The sequence below is a fragment of the Lissotriton vulgaris genome, chromosome 12 (genome assembly GCF_964263255.1).
Source record: "Lissotriton vulgaris chromosome 12, aLisVul1.2, whole genome shotgun sequence".
NCBI lineage: Eukaryota > Metazoa > Chordata > Amphibia > Caudata > Salamandridae > Lissotriton > Lissotriton vulgaris.
In genome coordinates this window covers 597,554,279-597,571,335 of record NC_141700.1, presented here as the reverse complement: position 1 = coordinate 597,571,335, position 17,057 = coordinate 597,554,279, and the positions used below count along the sequence as shown (strand labels likewise).

Genomic DNA, 17,057 nt, shown 5'->3' with positions numbered 1-17,057 from the left:
ACAGGTGACCCTGACATAGTCACCTGTTCTAGGTTTACAGAGGGAACAGGATTATGTTTTAATAAAGAAAAAAAACACTTACACGAGCTTGACTCCGGGAATACCGTTCATGAGAAAATTTGTGAAATCAAGTAGCAACATTTCCTTGAACAATTACCATACATTTGATGATAAGGATTGCCTATGCATCCAATTTCTCCATGTACTTTTTTTACTCCATGCCATGAGTTTACCAATGTTTCATCCCTCCTTGTATAATCATTATCAGTATAGAGTAGCATGCAGAACGTACTCCTTCTCATACAACATTTTGATTTGTAGGCACATTCGATCTGTTTCGTGTTGTGAATTTGCAGCCTCTAATCCCACTAACAGCACCTCTATAGTCTATATCTACTTATAAAATGGGAAGGCACTCTGGGACTGTTAAACCTCTATGTAATAGAAAGATCCTGCAATAATCACCCCTACACTTTAGCCAACATTACCAGTGGACAGCAATTGGAATCCATTGCCAGAATAAAATTTACTTTGCTTACTTTTATCTCTTCAAAAATTAAGACGAAATCTGGGGAGGTTTGCGTTGCATAACATACACTCGATATGTAGATTGGAGCATCAGAGGATGTTTATCTTGTCTGAGGTCTTGCAATCAAAAACCTCATATCAACTCATTTAAGTAAATCATGAAAAGATTTTAAGATGTTTTGCCCAATTGCAAGTAACTTAACAAATCTAGCTTAGATGATGGTATACTGGAATCTCCCATAAACATGATGGGGATATATGGCCAAGATAGATTATAATGGCAGCATTGCTTCTGGAATATCAACCACAGGGCCATTTTATGACACTAGAGGGATGACACCTAATGTAATATGAATAAGAGAGAATATCCAAGCCCCAGATCTGCCTCAGTTTTACATTGGTCATTGTGGAAGCCCCTGAAATAGGACAATATTGTGCCATAAAAGGAAAAAGTAAAACAGTATCTTGTACCTAGCTGCAACTCTAATCCCCCTTGAGTACTGTCTTTTTCCATGAGATATGTGGGCATTTTCTAGTATCGTAATTATATGCTTCATTGTAGGTCTGAAGTATCCGAGCAGGTCGTTGTATTTCTCAGGATTGGTCAGGACATTAACATTGTTTTAGAACGGTCAATTCAGCCACACATTCCTTTTGTTCATGGTTTCATTGACTAATATCAATATTTTTTTGTGCAAGCTTCCAGTCTTTACGCCTTCCCCTCTCTTTTTCTATTCCACACTCACCTTATCTACAATAGATGTAACTGTAATACACCAGCTCCGTTTCTTGGCTCTTTCTTCAGTTTCATTTGTATTTCTTAGTGGTCTCTGAAAAGTCATAACAATTTTCTTTTAAACTTCATAAAATGTTATATGTTTTTACCTGCAAATAATATTATAAATTACTGAAAAGATTCAGCATGGACCTGTTCCAATAATCAAATGTATCCTTCAGAGGAAGGCTTTTTAATTTTTTTAAAACAAAAATGATGCCAATGTAGCTTTAGTAATGATAGCATTAATTAACTGAGCCAGAATATGGACATGCCTTTACTGTCACTGTCTTATCAAGAAAAAGATGTAATACTGTTTTTTTGGAGTTACATAATGTCAGTGCCAAATAAAGCATTATTGAAATTCAGTTTTGCATCCTGAACCCATCATTAGCTGCTAGTGTGCCTTTCGGTCATGGTGCAGAGGGGGAATGAGAGGCTAGCAATGCACACTTCCCAAGAGATGTTCATGGCAGGCACTCGCATTGGGTTTTGGTGGCAGTGCTCTTCTTGCGGCTACCTGGGCAGCATTTTGAGGTGGGCTACCCAGGGGTCTAGAACTGTGGCCATTTCCTCTTCCTCTTGTGCAGCTACATGCCACATCATTGTTGAGTGTGTAATCTCTCTTCACTACTAAGCATGTGCTGGAGATGCTGTGCTGTGACGCTGATCTGACGTCCTGGAATCGGCTCAGGTGCCAGGGATAGGTCACCAGTGACGGCTATTGGTTGCAGGTTCTCCAGTCTGCAAGGTGATGACCTGCCTATATATTAAGGAAGATCCCAATCTAATATTGTGGTAGCTTCCTGATGAGTTACTTTGATGCAATTTCTCTAAGTCTATACACAATCCACATTTTCCCCCTTATAAATGTAATTCATCTTTGTGATCACTGCATCACAACATGGTTAAACTGCAGTTGATTTCAGCTGGTTTGGCACCCCATTGTCTTTTTTATTGTTTATATTTTTCCAGGCCAGACTACAGCCTTGTCCTGGATTCTCATCTACAATTTGGCTTATATTCTCATATATAGCCTCTATACAACTCCGTTAGGACTGTTCAATACCTGGTCCTTCTTCATTCTTCGCCTACTAATCTACAATCTGGAATCTCCACAATCCTTTACAGGAGGTTTTTGCCTCCTATAGTGACTGACTCTGGGAGACACATGCTTCTACCATGGAGTGGTGCAGTTGCTACTGAAAGGAGTTGCCCTTACTTTGGGCAAGCTATGTCAAGGCTACACGAACATTCCTGGTGTCCAGCCGATAACAGCTGGTGGAATGCTTCCATGCATGTAGTGCAGGAGTGTTAATAGTATGTAAAGAAAGGTAAAAGCCAGGTCAGATTTATTCATGACAATTACTAGCTATGTGAACTATTTCACGGTATAAACAACAGATGTTCCATGGGTGTCTTAAAAATGTATCATGAATACTGCCCTCACCAGATGCACGATAGGACAACCCTGTTCAATGTATGCTACATTCTACCTGTGAACATTGAACACTACTAGCTGAAGATGCTTTAACAACAACAGGGACTGTATTGCAGTACAGCACTTCCTAACCTTAGACACGAGTATTTGGATTCTTTTATTTCGGCAAAAAAATGTCTGTTGGGACTACAACCAGCGACTACAAACCTGCTCAATAAATGTCTGCTCAAGAAGGACAGGCAAGATACGTGGTACTTCCATGAGGTCCTGTTTGAACAAGGTGAGATTACAGACTGTGTTAAGGACTGCCAGAATTCCACTGCAGTTTGAATATCAGGCATTTAGTTCAAAAGAAATGGTCACTGTCCTGACATCCAGGAGTCCCTGTTTACATCTAGTGTTAACTGCGGGCATGACTAATTTTATATGTCCTGTACTTTGTATAGTGCAGTCTGGACAGCTCACATATTATGTATGCATCCTGCCTCCGTTATGACACTTCTTTGTTTCACATTGAGGGGTTGCTAGCTCATGACACATGTAACCTTTCTGTATGCATCAAAACATGCACACAATTACCAGTACTGTAGTTGCCATTAAATATGCCACTTCATTGCAGCATGGATCCTCCCTACACAACAGCAGGTCTAGGGACAAAACCATTGCATCTTCATGGCGGTGCTTGCATTTTCATTCTTTGAGCCAAATGAGGTCTGCTTTCAAAGAAAATATGTGCAGGTGTAGCAATACCAAGCAATTTATACACTTGAAAGTTTCCATAAGAATATTGCTGCATAATTCAACGGTATACAGGTATGGTGAGGAACAAATGTGGCAGGCAGCAAATGCAGCAGTGTGATTCTTTTATGTGGTTATGGCAAAGATTCTAATGTGCGGTTATTTTGTCCAGTACTGATGATGTTTGTGAGGCACTTTACAGAGCTCCTATTCTTTGGCAGCTGTGATTATGTCTTGCATTGTGAACTCTAAAACTGCCACCTTTTGATTACCTCTTTGTGGATAACTGTGACAGTAGTTAGAAAGCTTACTCAGAGTATTTGCATGAAAAGCCTTTTGTGTATATTTCACCCCTTCTCTTAAACCTCTTTGTAGGGGTTTCCTCCCCACTGCCCTTTAGCTTCCATTGGAACAGCATGCGCCGGCCACCAGACTGATATAGAAGAATAGTCGCTGCAAACACTCTTGCTCAACTACTAACAGTATGTTGCTTGGCTGTCACTCTCCCTCTTAGTTTGAGTAGATATTTGCATCAGACAGTCTTGTAAACTGCAATGTCTGAACTTTTAAACTTACATGTTGTTGGGCTGCATTTTGCCACAGTTTAGTTTGTGCTGCTAGATAAGCTATTCAAAACCAAAGGGGATGACGGACGAAGTGTTGAACATTGCAAGCACTCACCCCCAGTCAACTGATCTGGGTTTAATCCATCATTTTTCTTTAGCTCACTCCGCCACCCCAGTTCAGACATGGCCATATGCAAATCGGTCTGACCCTGTGCCTCATGGGAACAGTCCAGCCCAAATTGCCAAGCCATGTTTTCCCTGGGCCAGAAACAAGCATCCTGGGACCGGGCAAAAGAACGATGGATTTAACTCAGATCTTTTGACTGGGGGAGAATGTTTGCATGGTCAGCATTCCGTCCATCATTTGTTAGCTGCAACACTAGATAAGCTATTCACAGTTGTCACACTCTCTACTATAGTGGGAGGACTTGTCCTTTTACTGATGTACTATCTTTGATCAACCTTTTTGTTATAAGGCTGGATTTTGGGGGACTTGTTGCACTCTTACTTCTTTTGGAGAAGCATGTGATGGGTTGCAGACGGCTATATAACTGAGTCATAAAGAAAAGGCAAGCCGGTCTGAACACCGAATGGTTCAAGGTGTCAATTTCTGGCCTTCACGCAGTAAGCAGCGACTGTCTTTGCTTGCCTGAGATAACAATCTGCCGTTGGATGATTTTCATAGCAGTTCACATTCAGGAGCTATTAAAAGCTTATTACTCAATACTGGTTCTCAGAGTAAAAACAAATTCTCATTATTTAACTGTGGGCCAAGATAGAAGATATCCATTTCTTTTTCTCCAATTGAAAATTTGTTTCACAATTCATCCGTTTGTGATATTTCAATATTTTGAGTCTGTAGAAATACTGGTAGTCAATATTTTACTGCCTCCTAAAGTGTACAATAGATAATCCCACTAACCCAGAACAACCTACTACTTTTAGTTCAGCTTTTGCTCTTCTAGATAAGAAATAGGACTGACCTAATTTTTACTCATATTGACAATATTCAGGTCTTTAGATGCCTTCAGAGCGGTTAAATCACTATCCACTACAGTTAGAATTGTTCTACAGCCTTAAACTGCTAAATTGTATGAAAGCCTATGCCATTAAGAATAGATCTTCACTATTGAGAGTCATTTTGTTAACTGAAAATATATCTACTGGTGCAGAGAATTTTAACAATTTTATCATCTCAATTCTAGATTCCTGGGTAGTGATTAGGAGATACATTGTTTGTGGGACTGTCCGCAGGCTCTGTAGTACAATGATATTTCGGCATGTGACACTTCTATGTGAGGGGCCGAATGTCTACTTGTGGACTGACTAAAGCCAAGAACATTAAAAAAAAAAATTTTAAAGAAAAATCCCAGTGTGTACAAACATACAAGATTATCTCAATTTTTCTACCTGTAACAAGCTTTTTGTCCCCATTCAAAATAGTCGTCTGCTGCCGCTTTTTCCTCATACTGAAAAGTTACAATCTACCACCATCACTTCTATTATCCGTTTGCCACCAATCAGCCTCCACACATGCTCTTCTCTTTCTCAATTCTTTCAGAGGATACATTGCATGCCAAAATTGACACCATTAAATTGGGCTTTCATTTGGGCACATTCCTGTAGAACTACATCAAACATGCCAGTGAGGTCAATTTTCCAGCTCTCACTCGGAGATGTAGTCTATTCTTCGATACTAGAATGGCTCCTGCTATATAGAAACAAGCGACTTTTGTCCCTCTACACTGGATCCTGCCTATTTGATCAATTATTGGCCCATTTTCCTAATTCCTTTTCCAACAACAATTATTAAAAGCGTTGTGCCTCGGATCGAGGCCAATATTCAGATACTATTAAGGCAAGGTTTGGCCCCCAAAATAGCACCAGGTCCATTCTTATCATAAAATGAGAAGACATAGCTGCCTTATTTTAAAAAAAAATTCTAATGCCATGACAGGGTCTACTACTCCCAGCTAATAAGGTTTATATTTGAATAAGGAGTGAAGGAGCAGGCACTGGAATGTCTGGCCTTTCTTGTTCAGGGAAGGAGGCATGTGTCATCTACATCTCCTTTCCATCCCACCTTTAAATAGCTTACTTGAGGGCGGAACTTGCCTGGTTCCAAGATGGCACCAGCATAGCATAGCTCCGGAGACCCAGCTACACATTCCTCTAAGACAACGTCATAATTTATATCACAGGCAACTACAACTTAACACGCTTTCCACACGTAGCACCCGACAGGCGCTGTAACTGCAGAGATCGCCACCCGAACCACGCACGACAACGTGTGGCAGAAATTGGACCCGAGCGTGCAGAGGCCACTGCGATATTGAAGCTGCTTGAGACGGGGTCCCCAAATATTGTGGGTAGCGGAGGGGGGCGCTCAGCGTGGTGAGGTGTATTAATTGGTGTGGGGGCCCCCCGGGAACAAGTAGGCCACAGTGGAGTAGGGACGTAGGGTGTGGGGAGCGGGCCCAGAGCGCATGCAGCGTGATGAAAAATTGGAGATACCGGCGATTCGGCTGCTGCTCCTGGATCACGCAAGATCTGCGCGGAGAATGCACAGTGTGTACAGAATTTAACAGACCGCCAGAACAGAGGGCTCCAAGCTCGGTCCGTGGTGGGGCTTCTGAGAACACAGTACTGCCCTATGTGACTGTGGCCGGCAGACATATGGGCAAGATGTGATAGACTGAGCTGGCGCATTACTGCAGTCTGGTGCTGCAACAAATGTCTGGTTGTGCATAACAAGGCCACCTCAATAGTAAACTGCAACGCACATGATTTTTGTTAGAACGCGCAATACAGACAGTTAACCCACCTTGATAAAAGTATGACATTGGAAGCGGGCTGAAACCTCGAGCAGTACGGATGTTCACAAAAAGTATACAAAGGCAGGTTTGAATCCTAGAGCAACATGCCCTGGACGGGAGCAAGGGTCTGGAACACAGAACGGCAGGGGGCGAGTAAGCACACAATAGGGAAAACAGCTTGCAGCCCCCGCAACTATATTCCTCAAACCAAAAACCTTGTGAACCGCGATGGGGAAAACTGATAAAACTCAAGCTAAACTTCCCTTTGAACTGAGGAAATCTACCAGACCTAAAGATAAGGATGCTGCCACCCTGTGCTTGGGTTCTGAGGCCGCAGACCCTCCAGAGGACGAGGACCTTAAACAAATTCCAACTACTATGCAACGCTGCCTGACAAAAATGGAACAAATAGATGCCCTCTTGTTTCGTATGGACGGGATGTCAGAAAGACTGGATAAACAAGCAGAAAGGTTGGATAATGCCAAGAAACTAATTTCAGACGCTGAAGATACAATAAATGCAAACTCAGAAGCGCAACAGAAAGTGGACAAATTCCTGCATGTATTGCAAGCAAAGATAGAAGATTTGGAGGCAAGGTCCAGGCGAAATAATATAAGAATAGGTGTGGCGGAATCTACAAATGTAACGAACATGGAGCAATATGTGGAGCGACTGTTAGTGGAACTGCTAGGTAGAGTCACCTTCTCTGATATATTTGTAGTAGAATGCGCCCACTGTTCTTTAGCACAAAGGATGGCCCAAGGGTTCCACCCCGTCCAATAATAGCAAGGATATTGAACTACAGGGACAGAGATGTTGCACTTCGCAAGAGAATTGAAAGTGTTGTGGCATGAAGGTGCGGAACTGGCTATTTACCCTGACTTTACGCAACAGGTACAAGAGGCTCGTTGACAGTTTCTCCCAGCAAAGAAAAGACTGAGAGAGATAAATACAGAATACAGCATGATGTACCCGGCCAAGTTGAATCATACCCAAAGGTAAAGTCCATTACTTCACGGATCCCAAGTTGGTACTCCATTTCCTCAAACGCAAAGGAGGACAGAGGAGCAAAAGACACTCCTGATTCCACTCCCAACGAAGATGACGACACTCAGGATGTGGAAGAATGAACAGTGCTGGTAGATATTAGGGAGGAGTACGCTTATACCAAGAGAAACTATCAGATCGAACTGTAGAGAACATGTTCCTCAGGCGGTTGGACTTGCGGGCTTACTGTCTTATTCCATTCCTTCCCCTCCCCCCCTGCTCTCTTTGCTATGAGAGGCGGAGAGGGTGCAAGGTTGCTTCAGAATTGCAGGGGCCCACCCTGGAAGCCCAATTCAACCATGGTCCTGTAATCCTGGTAAGACTATTTTAATGTACGCAATTTGGACTGTGGAAGATACATGGTCACTAGGTCGGGATGATCAGACAGCTGAATACACCTGTGAATTGTAGTAAAGGGGGAGATGAATATATTTTTAAACACATGGAGACTTTGATCACAAGAGTGGGACAGCTATACTGGCGTCAAAATTACTAGCCGGGTTTTGGGAAGGACCTGGGGCAGGCAACATCCACCCCCATATGTTATACACCTTATCTTAATAGTAAACTGTTATTTGGAGTACGAAGTACACAGTGTTGGAGGGGGTGGGACTAAGTTCAGCCATGCAAAGTTTAATTGCTGCTGGCGTGGGAGGGTTGTATTTAGGTATGTTTTTGAGTTCCAAGTTACTAAAATGAAGGGAAATGTACTGTTTGACTGGAAATGCTAGAGGATTACAAATTCTGATTGTATACATGCAGACGTGACTTATAAGGGAAATAGCGAAGCCAGCACGCAGATTAGATTTATTACATGGAATGTGAAAGGGCTTAATTACCATAAGAAAGTCCGAAAGGTGGTAGCATACCTTAAAAGACATGCAGAGCACATCACTGTACTATAGGGGTAATACTTCACACACAATAGTAGCACACTCTCCCAGCAGAATTAGCTCTGCCGCTTCTGCACAGCAGGATTCTCATCACATGATACCTGTGGAGTACTGATATGCTTAGACTGTAAATCAAAGATACAGTTAAAGGAAGTTCATGTTGACCCGGGTGGCAGGTACGTAATGGCAATCTACATCATAGATAGCCGTGGAGTAGTGCTGGTAGGGGTATATGGCCCAAATTACAATGATCATTAGTTAGGACTGCGAGTGTGGAACCAGGCAAGGCTGCCCACTCTTACCATTCCTATTTGCCCTGGCCATGGAGCCCCTGGCCTGTGCACTCTGCAGCCACGTCATTGACTGGGGCATACGAGTGCACGCGCAGTGGCACATAGTGTCCCTGTATGCGGATGATGCACTGATTTACCTCTGCAACCAGGGTGAAGCGCTCCAGGGCTTGGTTGAATTACTAGACGCCCACGGATGGCTATCAGGCTTAAAAATCAACTGGGATAAGTCAGTTCTATTCCCGATGTCACCCATCCCAACCGAACACAGTCAGCGACAACCTCCCACACCACTTACCAGAGCATTTGACTCGTTCAAATACCTAGGAGTCCAGGTCTACCATTCCCCGTTTGATCTTATCAACGGCATCCTGGGTAAGGTGGTCACCACCGCCAGAGCGACACTTCTGTTTTGGACCACTCTTCTGCTCTCCCCCATGGGCCAGATAGCTATATCTAAGATGCTCCTCTTCCCCAGGCTCCTATATTTTTTCACCGTCCTCCTCTATAAATCAAACTAGGAGATATTCTAAGATTTGAGGTCATTACTATTATCTTTGATATGTGGCAACTCCACGGCAAGGAGCGACCTCTCGAAGCTTCACCTCCCCATATCGAAGGGAGGCCTAGGAGCACCTAACTACGAGCTATACTATGCAATCACTCAGCTCCAGTGGCCCATGCACTGGTTCTCAAACAATAACTTGGCTGAGCTAGACTCCTGGGCAATGGTGCTAATGCAACCAGACCTGCTTGAAGGTATATCGGGCTCTAAAACCCCACTCCAGGGTGTTGTCGGATGCACCTTGCTCTGGGCTGCCCGTAAGGCCTGGTTAGACTACGTAATACTCAAACGTTGTCCTCCACTGTATGCCCCAGATCTCCCAATTGAGGTATTACCAGGGAGATATACCCGCCTAAAGCTCCTGGAACTGGCTGAATGGCAGGCGGCCAGCCTGACAACATGGGGTGACCTTTTCACTGACTCTGGTCTGTGCGATTTGGACACTCTGATGGATGAGTACGGTGGGTCACCCGGAACGTTCCTCCTTTATGCGACATTAACGCAGCATGCAACACGTACTTCAGGGCACACGAGTACGAAACCCCCAACTTCTGAAGCCCTGCGGACACTACTGACACATAGGACAGGCAAGAGGGCTATTACGGCCATCTATTCCTCCCTTAGAATAGACACAACCCCCTCATTGTCCCCACTGCATGAATAATGCGGCTCTCTCCACTGAAATAACAGACAAGCAATGGAAGCAGTGCATAGGGAACTCCAAGTCCATTTAATTGAATGCTAGACTAAAATTCACTCAATTCAACTATTTACAAACACACGTATTTAACTCTGCAAAGGCTGAAGTGAATGTACCCGACCTCCATCGATATATATCCCAGATATCATAACTCAGGTGCTGACTTTGTCCATATGGTCTGGACATGCTCCCACATCACAACATACTGGGGCGGGGGGGGGAAAGTATCTGAGATACAGACAACAGCAACGGGTTCCACAATCTCAGCTCAGGGTGCGCACTACTTGTTAGGCATCACAAAACGGAATGCCTTTTGAAAAAAGTTCAACAAATTCTTGGACTTGGTGCTGGTTCTGGCCAAACGCACCTTGGCTATGGCCTGGAAATCCCCAATGGGCCCTTCCACCAGGCACTGGCTGATTGCCAAACACAAGATACAGGAATCCCAGACCCCACACCCAATGTCTAGGACACAACCTGTAGACTGGCATCACTATATAACAACTATAGAATCTAGCCTTCACGTCACACATACTAGCGGGTAACCTGTCAGCGACGCGGACGCCCCCACCAGCGGATATGCCTGGGACACTCTACACATATACGCCAAGCTATACACTAAAGAGAGGCGTTAAGATACACACAAGCGTGCGCAACGAACGGACACAGCAGGCTCATTACCTTGGTCAGACTTGGTCACACCCCCCACACAGTACGGCATTCCGTACTGCACAATTCCTCCCCTATCTTATTATTGAAGTAAACACCACAGTAGAACCCCGGTAGTTCGCACCACGCATGAGCGACACATAAATCGGCACCATAGTTATAGTAATCATAGGACAGGCATATTAGTTAAGTGGTATTATGTTTTTCATATTATGTTCGGCTGCAGCTTTGTACAGTACCATCTGTTGACAGATTCGGAAGTGAATTAATGTCATTGATAAGTATCTGTAACATAGAACATAATGTTTTGCTCCCCCACATAGCGGGCATAAAAATACAAATGGAGATGTACTGTAATATATAGTTTATTATGTCGTATTTACAGCTGTAAGTTGTGTTGGGCAAAAATTTAATAAAAGAATATTCACCCAAAAAAAAATAAGTGGCCGCCTGTGCTCATAAGTCGGGTGCGGGATAAAAGTTTGACCTTTTTAAGTTAGTTATCGGCATTCCACCAGGCTTTGGCGATAGGTTGAAGCAGAATGGGGTAGAAGGCAAGGGCGAGTAAGTGTGAAATTCCTTTATAGTGTCTCCTCTGTGATGTATTTTCTCGCCTTATTTTGGCGAAGTTACTGTTGCAAGAGACATGGTTATGTCATCATCCACATAGGTATGAGGTGTGTTACGAGTACTCTTGACGTTATGCACCTTTTTAGCAATTCTAGCAGCCAGACCATGTATGCCCGACTAGCATTGAATGCATGAGCAGGCATGTTACATTGAATGTTCTGCACACTGCTCACTCCCACGGAGAAGCAAGCAACTGGAAACTGTGGAGACCCTGCTATGCACCAATGAGCAGAGAGGTCCCAGAATTAGTTTCCAGGTTTGCCATGCACGCCCCATGAAGAAGCAAGCATGCACGAAGAGGTGAGGACAAGAGCAGTGCTTGCACACCTCAAGGACTGACATTGAAAACCCCTTTTCAGAACACACACTAACAACTAAAAATGTATCGCAACTACTTGCCAAGGCACCACAGTACATGCAAAACTCCACCTGCAATGCATTCTTCCAGATGTTGAAATGTACTGAACCCAAGATATTAAAGAAGCTTGGTCATAGAAACTGTTGAACCTTTTGATACTTAATGCAAAGATGGTGATGAAAAAATGATGGCCGTCGCAACAGATTAACCCTGGGGAGTTGAGGATTTTATCCTAAGGGTCCCTCGGAAAAGGAGAAATCATGTGTGAAGCTGCGGAAATTATGTTAATTTGAATCGTATACTAGTACCAGGATACAAAACAATGCTTTTCAATTAAATATAAGGTGCAGGTTCACAACAACAGCCACACCGGAAACAGGCTCCACCATCAAACACCCAACGTAACACGTGTAACAAAAAAGGTACGAAAAAAGAACGACAGGCTGCTATGGTATTAGGCGCACATATATATAAGACCATGAGCACACAAAACACGCCCATTGTGGGTCAACAGGGAGAAGACGTGCAGTAACACTTCCAGCCCACATAACCAACAGCATGAAACTCAGTTTGTTGACCAGTAGATCTCCAATCACTGTTTTGTGAGGAACGTTATGCTTTTCTACAGACATTATATCAACCACTTTGAAAAAGCTTAAAGTATACGTGCACGTAGGCATTTGGGACGTATGTTGTGCCAAGTTAACCATGTGCTGCCTTGCAGCACACTGCTCAAAGTCAATCTTTTATTTATGCGTCTACATGCGACTCAGTCATGATACCAAGAATGAAGGAACTTCAAACAAAAGTATCAAACACATGCCCGTTTATTCTTCACATAATTATTCAGCATTTAGTAATGGATTCATTTCACAACATTCGATTACCAATTCAATATTAACATACTACACTAGTCAACCACGTCATATTTAGTGAGATGTATCACCAACAAGAGAAATAACCCATGTCTTGTGAAAAACATTTTCTGGATAGCTCAACGAAAATCTACCAGTGGATCCATTTGATCACTCTGCGGAAGGGCTTCTGCACATGGGCCAAGGAACAAACACATCATGCAACGCTAGTAAATCATCTAAATGTTGAGGCCGAAGAAACGTAGCTGACACATTTGTGGCTGTAGTTGAAAACTGTTTATCAGAGCATTTGCTAACTCAAATATTTGAGCAACCCTTAAAGGATCTACCAAGCTTACTTCATTTTACATTTCACAATTCGGGTATAATTGGTACCATTTTTGCCGTGATTAACATGAGGCATTTTTTTGTTTAAAGTGACACCAAATAAGACGATCACAAATCTTGACCTGTCTCGGCTGAAAAGTAAACTCACAACTCACATGACGTTTGAACGAATCAGAAATAATGGCATCTGACTATGGTATCAGAGTATTCAGGTACACGCTTTCGTGCGTCTATGTAGACACGAGGTCATATTCTATTTTATGCGTTCAGATAAACACCATAATCCAATTAAAAGATAACTGCAAACTGATTAGGCAACAATGGAATATGTTAACTGCTGCGAGTTTTCAGTTCTAACATGATAATTCACTACAAGTAGGGCAACAAGTAAAATATGTTGCGGGGCAGTAGCACAAACATGTGTATGTACACACATGCCTAAAACTTTATCCATATGGCAATGAAGCATAGCAACCAGTATACAGATGCACTGAAGGACTGCAATATGGCGCTACCAAATGAAAAGAATGTGTGCTTCTGGTGTACTGCGTTAATCTTGTGTACTAAAGGTTCAGCGAAATTATGTAGGAAAGTTTTATACATACAACCTACCTCTTTTCTGGGAAGGGTTCTTAAAAATCCGGTTGCCTGTCTCCCTTGTTTTCAACTCGTTTACTACTTCAAAAACTGAAAGCAGAATAAGCCAATCGGAAAGCAACGTTTATAATGATTGGCAGGCTAGGCAACAGTACTTGGATGGGTTGAGTGACATAAACGCCACACTGAGTCCGTAATTGGTTAGAAAGGAAAGGGCCGCCCCGGAACGGGCTGCCCAGTCGCTCCGGAAGATCCCGCCCTCGGAAGTGATGAACCAGCTGCTCTAGAAGGGGCTGCGCTGTGTACCCGGAAGTGACTGTTTGTTTATCAGCGTATCTAATAGGCATCTGGAGTATTTTGTTACGTTGAAATGTGCTGAAGTTTTCTCGGATCCTTTACTGGTGATCAGAATTCTGTCGCTGTGAGCCGCACGTTCTACCAAATACATGAGTGATGCAGTAAGAGACTTTGTGTAACGTAACTGGTGCTTATGTAAAGCTCTCCAATACGTTCGCACTTTGTTTAACTATTAGAAAGATAGAAAGCATGACAAGTAGGGGTCTTGATTGTGGCCAGATGTGCCCGATTTAGGGTTCCGACATCATCTTTTAAATCGCAATGGGGTGGTTATGTCACCTGTGAAAGGATAAGAGGTGGTTGAGTCGCCTGGTCCGGGAGAGCGTGGTAATTGTATTTATAAAGTGCTTACTACCAGTGACGAGGTGTCGAGTAGAATGCTACTCCAGAGCCCAAAGTGAATTAGTCGTGGATTAGTATAATGAAGTATGTGTTAATTTGAGCTGTGGACATGCGGGTCTGGTAGTTGGATTGAATAGGTTGACTTTAGCTAGGGTGACTATCAGGCGCGCAACACCCATTGGAATCAAAGAGGCAGGCAGCACACACTCTAGCTCTCAAACGCAGGATTGTGAGTTCCACGAGAAAGGGACCACCACAGAACGAAGAGTGTAACTAGGGATAGATCTCTGGAAATGTGATTGAATAAAGGTGGTGCCAGAGTTGTGGGCAGAAATATAGTGCTTTATTAACCGTTGAAATTAATGCACCTGGTAGCCAGGAAACCATGCATAATTCTTCAATTGCCAGACAATAGTTTTGCTCGTTATGTCAGGGGCCAGTCCAAGCGCCACATTCTGCTAAGCTAAAATCTAGAGAAATATTGGAATACAGTTGAATTGTGAGGTGCAATGGTCTAGGCAACTGCAGCTTGATTTATTGTTTTGTGACATTTCTATGGCAGCAAGGAGATGGGGCTGTAAGTGTGGCGTAAGAAGTGTAATATAACACATGTGGCCTCTGTTGCAAAGGACATGCCCTGATGCTCTTGGCATAGAAGCACATAGGCCTTGCTCATTATGAAGAATTTTGGAAATAAAACCAATGTAACTAGTGTTATATTTTCATCCAAACAAAAGTTGGGAGCCCACCAAGTAGAAGGAATTTTAATAGCTTATCATTAGCACAACTCCCATGTTAATTCTGAGCACTATTGACCGGGGGCGTGACTTGGAGCCATCTGCAATTGCCGCACACTAGAGGAGCTCTGGGCTTGTGAGTGCTGAAAGCCCAACATCGGTAGTCTCATCCGTTCCTGGCAGTGAAAAACGGAGCAGGGAAATATACTAAAACCCCAAAGGAAAGATCAGAGTGGCCGAAATCCCCGGGTAAATTCGAGAAATGGTGACGGGAGCTGAGGCTACGCAAGGCCTGTAAGACAGCAGAGAGTGAGGGGAAACCGAAAGTGGAGGTCAGTGCTGAAGAGATCCGTCGGACTGGGAGCAGGATAATTGAATGAGCCTGCTCTGCAATCCTCAATCTCCTGCAGCCTCAATGCTCCTGAGCCAACTCCCTGGATATCGCGCCTGACGGGAGCACCAGAGCTCCAAAATAGTGTAGCGCGCGGGCCTGAGGGAGGTGTAGCCTCGCAAAGGGAGCAGGTGCGTGGACCAGCCCCAATGCGACAGAGGCCGGTAAGCAAGGCATTCGAGGGCCACAGTGCATGTGAGGACCACAAGGTCAGCGGTTGGGGCTCCAAAACTGTGCAGCGTGTGGGTCCGGCCGGGCCCGAGGGAGGTGGAAGTCTCGTGAAGGGAACAAGTGTGTGGACAAGCCCCAAGAGCTACGGAGGCCGCTAAGCGAGGCATTTGAGGGCTGTAGTGCCGTGAGGACCATAGGGTCAGTGTTTGGACTGGGGCAACAACAGGGGTCTCTAGGCGCACCTAAGAACTGGATTCATAGCATGGCCTGAGATCGTGGGGGTGGGGGCGCGCAGAGAGAGGAAAAGGGCACGCTGAATGAGCGAGCTATTGGACAGCGCCCCCCCCCCCCCCAAACAGTTGGCAGGGTATGCTCAGACGTGAGTCCCTTGCTCACTTTGCCACTGGATTCAAGCAAGCCGGGCTGAGGACGATTGTAATGCCAGAAACCGGTCCTCTGAAGCTTGTTTCCGGTCCAGGGAAGGCATGGCTTGGCAGTTCGGGCTGGACTGTTCCCATGAGGCACAGGGTCAGACTGATTTGCATATGGCCATGTCTGAACTGGGGTGGCAGAGTGGCCTAAAGAACAGTGATGGATTAAACCCAGATCTGTTGACTGGGTGTGAGTATTTGATTGGTTCAGATGCTCCGTCCATCATCACCCCCTTTTGTACCGCTTTGTTCGCCATAAGTTGGCAGGGTATGCTCAGACGTGAGTCCCTTGCTCACTTTGCCACTGGATTCAAGCAAGCCGGGCTGAAGACGGCTGTAATGCCAGAGACCGGTCCTCGGAAGCTTGTTTCCGGTCCAGGAAAGGCATGGCTTGGCAGTTCAGGCTGGACTGTTCCCATGAGGCACAGGGTCTGATTTGCATATGGCCATGTCTGAACTGGTGTGGCAGAGTGGGCTAAAGAACGGTGATGGATTAAACCCAGATCTGTTGACTGGGTGTGAGTATTTGATTGGTTCAGATGCTCCGTCCATCACCACCCCCTTTTGTACCCCCCCCCCCCCCCCCCCCCCCAACAAGCCTGAGGAGCCAGAAACGAGACCTACAGGGCTAGAATCAAGAGGGGTGGCTAACAAAAGATTTCACCCACAGAGACAGGGGTTGGTGCTAGGAAGTAGAGTGTATTCAGGCCGTTTTCACCTGGACACATATCCGTAGAGGGTGGCCACCTGGAGATGGGGCACGGACCTACAACTCCTCTGAGAAGGCACTGGAGATAATACTCTGTAGATGGC

At 44.4% G+C, this 17,057-nt stretch overlaps 1 protein-coding gene across 3 annotated transcripts in view; it reads right to left on the bottom strand.

Moving 5' to 3' along the window:
• Positions 1-13,968, bottom strand: part of ANKRD27 (ankyrin repeat domain 27) — a 719,886-nt gene extending 705,918 nt beyond the window's left edge. Inside the window, exons 1-2 of one of the 3 annotated variants that reach the window (XM_086945455.1) lie at positions 13,831-13,968; positions 1,275-1,358 (exon numbers count right to left, since the gene is read on the bottom strand). The gene's annotated coding sequence lies outside the window, so the exon portion shown is untranslated. The remainder of the gene's footprint in view (positions 1-1,274; positions 1,359-13,830) is intronic. The other 2 variants (XM_086945457.1, XM_086945456.1) reach the window with 2 other exon arrangements.
• Positions 13,969-17,057: the final 3,089 nt, after the last annotated feature.